The following is a 13,692-nucleotide window of genomic DNA, read 5'->3' on the forward strand; positions in this document are numbered from 1 at the left end:
TCCAGAAACACGCTTTGCCGATCCGATCAGCTGTTCGTAACACTTCCTACGTCCATCAGCGTGAACTTTTGCATGTCCGCCATGTCCTGCCCAAAACCGGAAGTGACGTCATTTTGCGGAAATGTAGTTTTTTTACCATCAGGGCCTCATGAGCCTATACTGGTGTTTTTAAAAGTTATCTTTGACTTTATGACTTTCTGTGTGGTTTCTGGGATGCTTAGGACTCATATTGCACTGCTGGAAATAGTTTATTTTGATGCATATGCTGCTTTTTTGCAAATTTGCAGTATAATATTTATTTTAGTTTTTCCTGCAGTATATAAAAATTGGTGTATTTCAAAAATAAAACTATGAAGACACTCAAAATAAATTTCCTGTGGTGGGAAACTATTTTGTGCAACTTTTTTGTATTTACAGTTTTGAGGGATAAACCTCTTAAATTTCTCTAACTAGAAATATATGTTAAAAAAACAAAAACGATTTTACATTTTTTTGTAGTTTATTGCACTTTTTTGCACTTTATGTAGTTACTATGCACTTAATGCAGACATATTATTAAAATTTGGGCTGTAATGGTTGTATTGATGTATAGCAACTTGAAATGCTCCCAAAAATGGCTCCACAGCATGTAAAAATATAATATAAGCTCTGGCGGACTTGGTTCTATGGTCGGTCTTAAAGGGTTAACTCTCAATGTGCTGCAGCGTTCGTTTGACTTTGGGACCTGAAGCGGACGGAGTTTAGGACCCAGATTACTCCCAGATTTACGAGCACCTTAGTCCGACAAATACGGTAATAACAAGGGCCCGCTTGCATGTTCTACAAAAAAATAGTGCTTTGTTGTGTTTCTGACGGACAAACACCAAACCAGTTCCACACCACTGAAGTTGCAGCATTTTTACAAACCAGTTCTGGTTCATCCGTTTCACTCAACGATCCACCTTCCCCCTTCTCATTCCCCGTTGCCGCCATGCTTTTTCTGCCATGTGCGTATTAAAACAAAGGCACTGCGCATGCGTGTTTTACTCATATTATATCGCCATATTTCATTTTCTTATCGTTGCCCAACATTATACCGGTGTTACCGTGAACGGTATAATGTGGCACAGCCATAGGTGGGCTGGTAGGAATGCTGTGGAGGGAGGAGAGAATGGGTTAGCAGCAACCATGTTATATTTGAGATACTTTAGTTCCATCAAAGTAGTGTACTGTTGTTGTTTGTTGTTGTTGTTGCAATGATATTATACTGAATTGCACCAGTTTTTAGGACGTCTATCTTTTACTTTCTGTGGGTTTTTCACTGCTTCTCTGCGATCAGATGAGTTGTGCGCACTATTTGCTCTTCCACAGCTTTATTTTTAGTCTTTGAATGCTCCCATCACTTCTGTGATGACAAAAGTCATGATTAAGCCATAGTCAGTCTCTTTATATAGACCAAAGTCTCATCAGCAGATGCAAACTGACAGAAAGGCCACGGTGTCCTAAGAATAGACTTACCAGGTATTCACAGTGAAATGTCTTTAACGTAGACGCCATTATGATGGTTTTGTTAACCTTAAAGAACTATGTGCCTGTTTAAATATTTATGGTCTGTATATGCATTAATGATATTTACCATTAAAGGCAGTTTACTTTATACCCAGATCATTTTGTGTTAAAGTACACAGCATCGATTGGCTTCCCGCTTCACTTCCTCATTGATGACTGAGGTGCTGCAGTTTAGTCCTCCAACATATTAAGCAGGGTGCATGCAATCAGTTTGCATATTCCTGATATAGAGTGAGACTTCCTGAAGCCTTGCTATTTATAGCTGCAGGAGGCAGCTTCTAGCTTCTCCCTGGAGGAAGCTGTCCTTGTTTTAGTCTTCATCAAAAAACCTTAAAATCTAAAAATACACACACCAGGTTCTTTGTTGGGCTTCTCTTTGTGGTTTGCTTTGCATCTGCCCTGAATCCCTGACCATCAATGTCACCAACATGTGCTCAATGATCAGCCAGTTCACCTCTGAGGGGCTTTGGTCTATTCAAGCTGGTGCTGTGACTTAAAAAGCTGGTTCAGACTTGAAACCCCTCTGATGGGGCTGAACTATAAATCTAATAAGAATAAATAGCTACATTTACAAACTGCATGTTGTGTTTACTTGTGTTGTCTTTGTCTAATATTAACATTTTGTTGATGATCTGAAACATTCAAATGTAACATTTTTGGATTCATTCCTGTGGAGCTCAGTTCAGCACTCCCAGGCAGCGAGCCATGGCATGTATGTGTATGTATGTGTATGTATATGTGTATGTATAAATACATGTATGTGTATGTATGTGGAGACATGTGTCTGTATGCATGCATACATGTATTTATACATGCATGTATGCATGTGCGTGTATGTTTGTATGGGTGTATCCGTATGTTTGCAGGTGCATGTATAACTTTCTTGTGTGACTGTAGATTTGTCTGTGATTGTGTAAATACTTACACTATTGTGTACTTCACACACATGCAGAAATTTCAAACAGCCTTTCATTGTTCTTGTAACAGTGACAATAAAAGCTATTCTATTCTATTCTGTTCTATTCTATTCTATTGTCATGCATTCTTGCATCTCTTGCCCTGCAAGCACACTTTGCAGAGTACGCTCTGTAGTTTATTTTACATAATAGTTAACACAGTACTTGTATTTATGTGTATTTCGGTTTATTTTTTTACATCTCGTAGCACTGCAAACACTTATAAAGCATAAAGTTTACTTAGAACCGATTTGTAATAAGAGCTATCTGGTAGTTGCACTAAACTGCAATCATAGAAGTAATTCAGACATGGAGTTTTATGTCTCTTATTATAGCAAAGTGTTCTCCATTGATACTGGTTATGAGCAGTGTTGGTCAAGTTACTTGAAAAAAGTAATCAGTAACTAATTACCGATTACATCCCCAAAAAAGTAATCAGTTACTTTACTGATTACTTATTTTTAAAAGTAATTAATTACTTAGTTACTTAGTTACTTTTTAGAAACACGATTTACAACCTGAATAGGTGATAAAGTGATAGATCTTTCAGCCCAATTCTACTTTTTCTACATAATCATCATACAAAATGTAATCAAATGGAAAAGTCTCTTTTTAAAACTTGTTTTATTAGTTTTAATCTTTTAACTTTATGCATCAAGCAAACATTTAATTATCTGCAACATTCTCTGACTGGAAGAAATTAGTTTAATATTTAAACCTATTTTCTGCACATTCCAGCACATAAAATAAAATATTTTGTGTGTTTACACTCAGTCTTTCAAATAGATGCAAGTAAAACACAGCAGAAAATAAATAAAGTCAAAGACTAGCGGTCCTGTTGCTCTATTTTCACCTGTAAAGCAGGAGTGGGGTAGGCGGAGGGTTACCCTGGTGCAGGTGTGCAGCGGTCAGTGGAAGAATCCGCGAGTTTCTCTGTGAGTTTCCCATTACGTCGTAGCTACTCGCTGCTTGTTTGGAAGTTTAGGGGTTTTTTCGCTGTAAAAAGAAGTTTTCTTCCCACGCACAACGGACACTAATGTTTTTGTCACTTTTTATGGAATCAAACTCAAAGTAAGGTCAGTACTTCCACGCTTTAAACGCTGCACGCTCATACTCTCTCTGCACTCGATATATGATCCATTGTTGATCTGCACACAGCTGTTGTCACGAACGTCGCACTCGCTTACGTCACTGTCATGAGACATTCTCGCAAAAAATCACGGTTTTAGTAACGCAGTAACGCAGCGTTCCTACGGGAAAGTAACAGTAATCTAATTACCGTTTTTGCAATAGTAATCCCTTACTTTACTCGTTACCTGAAAAAAGTAATCGGATTTCTTTTTTACTTTTTTACAAACTTTTTTACAACAATACTCATAACCATCTCTGGTTATGAGTATTCACAAGATTTGTATCCAGGGATTACATCCCAGTCACCATCACACTGTCATATCTCATAAGCTGGTTTGGTATCTCTTGAGGTATCTCGGTGCAGCCCCCTACAGGATAGTCTGAGGCCAGGGGCCTTTATAAAGGGGGCGGGGGATCCCGTGTCCTTGAGTGATTAGTCTGTCTTAGACGGATGTAGTGAAGCTTCCAGGATCGGTCACACTGCACTTAAGACTGAATCAAGTGAGTCTCCGTTGAGGGCGTGTGACTTAAGGCTGCATTAAGGTAACTGTGCACATGCCAGTGTAAGCTTGTCTGTTTAGAGCATTTTAATGCGTTTGATGTTCATTTATCTTCTTTTCATTCTGTCATTTTTTAAAAATTAGATTTTTTGTGTGGTGACATATGAAGAACACTGGAGTTAGAAAGCTCGTGGCTCTTCGTTTAGTGCAGAGCCTAAGAATAGCTCAGACTTCATTCACATGTTGCTGTTAGTTATTGCTGCCGGGGGCGTGACACAAACAACACGCCTGTGGGTGCTGCTGCCTGTGCTGGGATTGGTTTTTGTCGTAACATAAACAGAACTGAAGTGAATCCAGGTGTTAAAAACAATAAAAATGTCCATCGCAGCCGCTGTCTGTGCATGTGGAGCTGTTTGTGATGATCTGTGATGGTAGCAGGTTCACCAGATACTATTATAAGACATAATCCTTTCTTTAAGGTAACTGCTTCATTTGTCTTTTGTCTTCAGGTAAGTTGACATGTACAGTCCAAACTAACTGAAACCTGACTCCTGCCCGTCGCTCTGTATGTGTTTGTTGTGCTTGACAGTGAGGGAAATGTGCCTCACATAGCTGTTGACCTTTGTGTGTGTGGAGACATGAGGCAGAGCAGCAGCCTGATTATTGGACGTCCTGCTTTGACAGTGATGGAAAGGCCAGCTGTCTTTACTGAGCATCGTAGCTTGTTTTGTGATTTCAGGAATAAATGATAAATAATTAGCCCTTTGTCAGTAGTAGATGTGTGGTTATTATAACAGAGGGTAGAGATCCTCTAAGGTCTGTTTGGGTGTTCAGCAGCGTCCTGTGTGCAGGTTAATCACATCGTCTTTGGTTTGGTGGCTTTTTGATGGAGAAAGCTGCCAGGAAACGACTGATGACCGACCAATGACAGCTCAGACAGCTCAGTCCAGTCGAGCTGGCTTTTCTTACAGAGTGGACGTGATTCATGTGTCTGTGGTCTCTGACCTGAGGAGGTGTTACACTGACGATGATTTCATCTCCACAGAGCTTCTGTTGAATGTGAGTGAAGCAAGATCAGGTCAGTGATCTGTCCTGACACAGCCGAGCTCAGACCAGTATGTCAGTACTGTGCGTGTGTGAGTGTGTGTGTCTGTGTGTGAGTGTGTGTGTGTGTGTGTGAGTGTGTGTTTAGCACGTGCATTAATATTTCAGGAAGCTGCCCTCAGAGAGACATTATATATGTTGCTGCATAATTAATGTAATAATAAATGCCCTTCTAGTGTGATAACAGCAGGGGGCGCTGTGATTGCAGAATCCTCTTGATGTGCTGTTTTTAGTGACAAATTGCATGAATGCTGACAGACCTGTGTGATCACATATATGGTAAATGGCCTGTATTTGTAGCGCTTTACTTGGTCCTAAGGACCCCAAAGCACTTTACACATCCACCCATTCACACACACATCCACACACTGGTGATGGCAGCTACATTGTAGCCACAGCCACCCTGGGGCGCACTGACAGAGGTGAGGCTGCCGGACACTGGCGCCACCGGGCCCTCTGACCACCACCAGTAGTCAGTAGGTGAAGTGTCTTGCCCAAGGACACAACGACCGAGACTGTCCAAGCCGGGGCTCGAACCAGCAACCTTCTGATTACAAGGCGAACTCCCAACTCTTGAGCCACAATCGCCCCAAGATTGCCGCATATTCAGAGAGGATTCCTGATTCTCTGTTTAACTTTGTACTGTGACGCTAACTCAACTCAAGAGTTCATAAATAAGTCTTTTAATCGTATTAGTTGTAATTAGAAAGACGAACTCCTGATTGTTTATTGGCTTTTTGTGAATTAGGGTGAAAGTCTGATTCACGCTGAGCTCCACAGAAACCTGGAACGATGATTTATCCATGAAGTGAAATCACACGAAGCTGATTGTTCAGCTTCAGCAGGTCTAACTGGGACATTTACAGGAGTGTTTCTGCATTAGTGTGTTACTGTCCCACACCTTTGTGTATCCACGGTCAGTCGTCTGCACGTGCCCAGACGTTTCCAGCCTCGCCCCTGTGTTGTGTCAGTGCCACCGTCTCCAACACACAACAGCTCGCCATCACGAGCTACCATCTTCTCCTGCTGGCTTTCATAGCTCCACCTCTCCACCTGTTCTCACTATAGTTCCCAGTGTTGTGCACCATCGCACACATGAAGGGCTTCAGAGTCGAGTCCTGATGTCATCGCGCCCCCGCTTTAAATCCATCTGTCCCTCCTACAGCTCACCTGTGCCTCGCTGCCTCCTGCACAGCCTCAGTTTGAGCTCAGTATGTGCTCAGTATGCTCAGTACCACAGTACGTCTCTTCGTGTCCCGCCCTGAGCTTTTTCCACATCCACACAGACACACCTCCTTCTAACCTTCTCTGCACTTCTTCATCTACATGTAAAACCTTCAGTAGCTCTTTTCATGGCTCATCAGCTCGATCCCCTGTGGTTGCTGCAGCTCTGCACCCTGACTCTTCAGTACCAGGACACAAGCATCCGTCCCAGCACTGCGTTAAAAAGTCTTCATACCTCCAGATGGTTCTTCATCTCCTTCATAGCTGCCCTCATGTCCTCCTTACTCTGACATGCACATCCTTCCAACCCTCGCTAAGTCTTTTTCTCCTTCCTCAGCATGCGCTCTCTCACACAGATCACTGTGAACCTGCCACTGGCCCGGTGCTCCCGTCTAACCCTAACCCTTTCATTCTCCACACTTATCCTACGTTTGCTAGTCTCTGCTGTTGAATGTTATCCTGAACGTCCTCATTCACATTTCCTTCTGTTCAGAGGATGCACTGAACACCACCATGACTCTTTCCCTCATACTTCAAACCATGTTTGTTCCTTCAGTCTCAACAACAACAATAACCGAGCATGGCCCTCAGCAGAAGAGTACCCCCCGACTCCAATATCTGATTTCACTGCAGCTTCTACGAGTCAGCTGTGCTATTTCTGATAGGCCGTCTTCTCTCTGTGAGTGTCGCTCATAGGAAACTGTGACACGTTAGCCGGTCATGTGAGCTGCTGCTGAAAATAAGAGGGGGTGAGGTTAGGTCACACAGCTGCCGTCTCACAGGATTCCTGATTTACTGCTAATTATCTTCACTGAGCAGAAGAACAGCTTTCAATGGGCTCTTAAACACCGAGGACTGTGTGAGGGATCGTGTGTATGTGTTGTTGGCAGGCCGTCACAAGGGGGCGCCCTTCAACAACTTACCTTTGATTTGTGAGTCATGAGCAAGAAAAGCATAATGTCATACAAGCCAGAGTAAACGAGTAGGTGATGACAGGCTGACTGTCCGTGTGGCGAATCAGTGGATAAGCACATGAATCTGACGTATTTGGAACAACCAGGTCTCGTGGATGACGCCATCTTTACTCCACGTAAAGAGAAAAACATCAGATTTGTGTATGCACTGCTTCAGTTTCGTGCTCGGCACAGTCGTGGATCCAAAGAGCTCAGCTGACGGCCCCGCCTGTCTTTGTTGTCTCTGCCCAGCCTTCCTGTGTTTTTGCTCCCCATCCCCTCTGCCCTGTTGCCCTGACAACAGACAGACACCTAGGTTTCCTTGGCGACGGGGCAGCTTCCTGCCTCCCTGCTTGGACGCTGTGACTGTAGCGCTGAGTGTGATTTAAAAGCTGGCGATGTGCTCCACAGCACGCGGCTGTGAGCGGTCCTCACGGCGAGCTTTGTCTGGGTTTAAGGAGCTAAAGGTCAGAGCAGGGATCGTCTGTTAGTGTCCCCATGGATGTTGATGTGATTACATCACTGGGAGTTTGAAACCAGCTGACCTGTACTGGCCTGATAAAGCAGCGCTACTTGAAACCAAATGATCTCCTTAGGCAGCGATTGCCTCTAATGAGGCCGTGTGTTAACAACAGCTAACCATCACTGCAAGCTCGACAACAGCAGCCGTCTTCCTGTCCCAGTATTCCCCGAACAGCTGATTATTGGACCAGAGGGAAACGGGAAGGGTGTTGGTGCCATCAGGGGAAAACCTTCGTCTGCTTGCTCCTCCCGACCCCGCTGGTCTCCGATCTCCCCGACACTGGTTAACCCCCTCCTCTTCCTAACAACACTAGGCCCGTTTGATCTCCAGCACTTAAAACCAGCAGCTACCATTGTGCCATCCAAACATCTCTGTGGTTGCTATGGTTATTCACTTAGATACAATTACTATAGCAACAGTGTTTCTGAGGGCTGGGGAGGAATCAGCAGGGATCCAGGTGGAGACACATGAAAGACACCGACTGTGCATAAACAGCCTCGCAGCGGATCGGTGAGGGCTGGCCCTCCCCTCGCCATCCTCTCGCCAGCCTCGACATCTCTTTATGTAAACACATGACACAGAACATCCTTTCACATGATCCTCTGACACACTGGTCTCTACAGTTGGAGGTGAAACAGACTTGAAAGGAAGTCGTGTCAGTTATTAACAGATATGTCAAACACATTATCTTCATATGCAGGTGTTAAGATTGGGCATCAAACACCTTCACAGAGAAAAGTGTGTGAGATGATAGCTACAGTGGCAGCTTAGTAAAAACCCTGAAAGTTAGATATATATAGAATAAAGCCCTCCAATGTGAACTGCACAGTGGTGTCACTATCACGCTTCATCTTCTCTGGGATGGATCAATAGATGGCTGATCCAATGTCATGAGGCAGCGCTGCTGGTTGGCAGAATCTGACCCCAGATCAGCTACGATGCAGCGTTCAATCAATTGGTCCTGATTGCTGTGTTAGCTGCATCACCCGTCTGCAGCCTTTCACTGGGCAGGTCACAGCTGTCAGTGTGCTTTAATGTATCCCACTACAGATTACATGCCCCAACATGTAATCTGTAACTATTCAGAATACTTTGGATTACTTAATATATTATCATGCTGTTTACAACTACATGAATGTACTATTGCTGTGATTTATTACTGTTACTGAAGGTCCGCGGCTCCGAACCGTAGTAAAGGGACCTCTGGCTAATACGGTGGGTTCTGTGTCGGCTCGTAGCTGAAAACTAGCTTTACTTTGTTGTCTGGGTCAACTTTGCTAGCAGAGACAGAGAGAGGCGTTGAAAGGCTGCTCCAACAGAACTTATTGTTTCAGAGGAAAACACGAACACGGTGTACAGTCGAGTCTTAATAGCGTACTTACAGCTGGGCTCGTCAGGCTCTCTTCTTGGCTGCAGTGGTTATTATTATATTTACATGCTTCCAGCTCCCGTTTCTGCTCGATGACAGCTCGTACTTTTCCTTTTTCTCCCTCCCTCGCTCACAGACACATAACGTGTATGGCAGTCCATTCTCCCTGCAGCACGGACTACACTGCCCATGATGCTACATTCTTTAGAGCTATACCTGTAGCATTCTGCCTGTTAGCTTAGCACAACAGCAACAAAAAGGCCTCTCTCACCCAGGAAACACACAGCGTGTCACCCTGTAACCATGGCAACCGTAACGCTGCCTGGAACAACAGAACGTAGCTGTCAAACAAAACCCAAACAGTCCTGACCCGCCACAATATGAAACAGGGAAGTACCGCCGTGTAATCCATTTATTTCAACAAAGTAACTGTATTCTAAATACCACCTTTTTAAACGGTAACTGTAACGGAATACAGTTACTCATATTTTGTATTTTAAATACGTAACGGCGGTACATGTACTCCGTTACTCCCCAACACTGGATATTTGTCATATATTTGAAATATCATTACAATCACTACTCGTACTCATGACTATCGTACGTGCACAAAGCAGCGTCGTCTCTTTCTAACCATCACTGCTCCAACAAACACGAGGTTTGCATCGCTGCTCTTATTACAGCACATTTTGTGCAGTCCTTATTGTTACTGTAACTCTCGTAGTTCTTATTTGTGAGACTTTGCTCCTGCCCGTCACTCTGCTGCTGGGATTTCCCCAATCAGGACGATAAAGGATGTTTCTGTTGGTTTCTGTTCTATATATGTTTTATATCAGAGCAACATCCCAGAATCTGAACTGATTAAAGGGTTCCTTTAAGTGTTTGGTGAAGAAACCAGGATTGGCGACATGTCCGGAGGGATTTTGGCCCACTCCTCTTTACAGGAACTTTGCAGCTCTTCAGCTCCTTCCACAGATAAAGGACGGTGCTGCAGGAGTTCAATCCTGTACCAGTGTTACCAGTGTTACCAGTGTTACCAGTGTTACCAGTGTTACCAGGATGTGGTGATTCATTCTGCCTTCTCCCCACAAGCTCCTCCTGTGTGAGTTTGGGCCCACCCAGCACCTTTGACCATCCTCCCCCCACGAGGCTGACAGAGGCTGACTGATGACATCATGGTCAGTGTTGCACCCACAGTCACCGAGCTTCATCTGACGGGCTTGTGTCCCGTCCAGCCTCATGCTGGGGGCCAGTCTGTGGGATCCAGTCTGGGACTGGGCTGTAGAGGATCACACACTTCATTCATGCAGATGTATTCATAACTTATAAAACATGTTGTTTGTTCGATATTCTCTCCATTAAACTCAGGTAAAAACATGTAAATTCAGCAGGGAGGATGATTGTTTCCCCCACTGTAGTTCAGTTTAACTAGTCTCTTAACCCCCCACAAACCCGCTGCACCTCCTCCCTCCCTCTCATAAAATATTGAGAGGGCCTGGCACTAGGCCAGACCCTCCTCCCTCTCTGCCCCCCTCCCTCTCTGCCAGGCAGACGGCCAGCTGACGGAGCATGTGGCTGTGGGAGGGGCACGCAGGGCGGCTCGGCCATGGCCGTCTTGTTATTGTGCTTCTTCAGGATCAACCTGCGCTACAGAGCTGCGCTACAGAGCTGCGCTACACCGCTGACGTATTTGTGTCCTGTTACTAAAGCAGAGTCGTGTTCTTCATTTAAAGTGTCACGTTTATCAAATGTACAGTAACGATGAGCATATTTGTTCTCTAAACGAACTCCATGAGCTGTTCGAGCTGCTCTGCTCTGAACTCATCACTCGATCACTTCCTGCTGAGAGCTTCCTCTGGTCACAGCCACTCTGATGGAGAACAGGTGAAAGTGTGAACATGCTTCATCCTACCTGCCAACAGCAGCTCTGTAACACACTGTGCGTCTCTTCTCTTTAGCTGCTTTCACACTTTAGTGTGTGACTTCTGATAAACTGAATAAAACAGGAGAAAACCCTGAAATCTTCAAACACACAAAATATACGTTTGCCTGGTAAATACACGAGCTTTGCAGTACCGGGGACTGTGGGACTTTGTCCTGATGTGAGTGCGTAGATCTTCTCCTCCCGGCCTATCACAGTGAGGTGGTGTCAGTGGGTCAGTGTCACTGGGAGCTGTGGGCGTCTCCACAGTGGGAAACTTTGAAAAGATGTTTTCTTCTTTGGGCCATAAAATCCAGATCTTGGTTTCCTCTTTGTGAGCACAACAGAGAGTCCTCTTGTTTCTTACACAGCCCCCCGCCCCCCCCCCCTGGCTTTCATGCACCCACACCCACTCAGAGTCACTGCAGCCATTCAGTTAAGCTGCTTCTCAGCACTCGCTGCGTAACCTGAGGTTGGTCCGCCAGTCGACTCGTCATGCATGGGGATAAATGATGCATCAGGTTTCTGTGCAGATGAAGTGAGACGTGGATGTTTCACACCAAGTGTTTAAGTGCAGCCGGGCCCGTTCTGTGTGGAGACGCCAGCTTCTTCTGACCGTCCACACTTTGATAGATGATGGACTGGTGATGTGTTCAGGTTTCCACCCTCGTCTCTGTGCACATGCAGTGAAAGAAGCTGCAGGTGTGCAGTGACAGGTGTGATCTGTGCAGGGCTGAACAAACCTGCAGCCAAGAACTCAACAGGTTCAGTGCAGCTGAACCAAACGTTTGGTTACAAGTTAATGTTCACACACTGCTGTAAAAGTTTTATTCCAGGGTAAAAATGAACGTGCGTGTTTGTAGAAGCTCGTGGTGATCGCTCCACTGCCTTTGTTTGATTGTTACTATTATCTGTGATGGTTGAATAGGATGACCTGAGTTGAGACGTGTGTGATGAACTGTGGCAGATTAGACAGATGGAAGCAGAGCCTTCATGTTGGATCATGACGTCGGGCTCGTTGGTCTGCTGTGGTTTGATCAGAAGAGTTCCTCAAATGCACTGGTTCTTCTATAGCACTCTTCTCCCCTCCCTGAGCACTAAACCAGTTCCAGAGCATCTAATAAAAGCACTGGAAGCAGCAGGGACCAGTATCCCGCCCAAGGTGGCTTTGGCACACTGGAGCAGCCGGGAATCGAACTACCGACTGACGTCCTGAGTCGCCTCTTTTCCAGTAGAACATAACTGCCTCAGCTCAACTCGACTCTACTCGACTCTACTCTGTTTCTCAGTCACAGTTGAGCACCACCTCAGTGTGGGTGGGGCTGTTACAGCAACACAACCTGACAGTCCCGTGACGCAAACACAACAACCGATGACATCCCGGTGAGGGAACATCTGCACCTGGACTTTGGTGTTGGTTCCTGTGTGGCGTTTCCCTCGTTGCCAGCCAGGTTTGAGTCTTGGTTTCGCTCTCATAACTGATCCAGTGATGTCACTTCCTGGCCATCAGTGGCATGTATCTGGGACAGCAACTGGGCTTGGAGCTGAAGAAGTGAGAGATGAAACTCTGAGAAGCTCCTCAGACGACGCTGAGCTGGCTGACTGAGGACCTGCACAGACTTGCTGCTCTTTGTGAGGAACGTCCTTCAGGATTAAAGGGAAACCAGCAGATTATTGGAACCAGATAAGTAGACTCGTTCCCCAAGAGTTTGCACTTTGGATCCCAGGTATCGAACCAGCAACCCTCTGGTTAGCAGATGAGCCAGTCGGGCTACAGCTACGCTACTACGTGTGTGTGTGTGTGTGTGTGTGTGCGTGTGTGTGTGTGTGTGTGTGTGTGTTGCCTTTTCATTCACATAATCCATCTTATCTCTAATGAGCCAAATGAAATCCTGGGATTTGCCCCTCAGGTTCCCACAGTGTTCAGGTCACACCAGGCCACAGTCCCACATGTGAGCCACGGCTGTGGGTCACACAGAGGACAGAGGACTGCATGTCCTTTAGCCTTCTTGTGTTTTTGGATTGTGTGCCACAGAGTTTCACTGAAGATGATTTTGACGTTTGCTGAGATTGTTAAAGAACAGTGACACGATGTCCCAGCAGCTGTTGGCCTCGATGGAGCCCACGGTTGTCCTGGAGGCCTCTGTGCTGTGAGGCCGGCTCACATAGTTCAGTCTGAACAGGATGAAGCTCCAGCTTTGACCTGATTAACTTCCAGGAGTGGAAAAGCAGCTGTAGCTGCATTTTTATCACTGATGCTGCTACGACCTGCTGCTACAGGGAGCTCAGAGCCTGAGGCCATCATTAAGATGTGTGTGTGTGTGTGTGTGTGTGTGTGTGTGTGAGAGAGAGAGACAGAGGGTGGGAGGGGTGTTTGGGTATACGTGGATTTAAGACCTGGCTGCCTTCAGACAACAAAGACTGATGAGGCGGATCTGAGTGGATCTGAGTTAGGGATGCAAC

The sequence above is a fragment of the Neolamprologus brichardi genome, chromosome 3 (genome assembly GCF_056152115.1).
Source record: "Neolamprologus brichardi isolate AB-2024 chromosome 3, ASM5615211v1, whole genome shotgun sequence".
In the NCBI taxonomy this organism is placed as follows: domain Eukaryota; kingdom Metazoa; phylum Chordata; class Actinopteri; order Cichliformes; family Cichlidae; genus Neolamprologus; species Neolamprologus brichardi.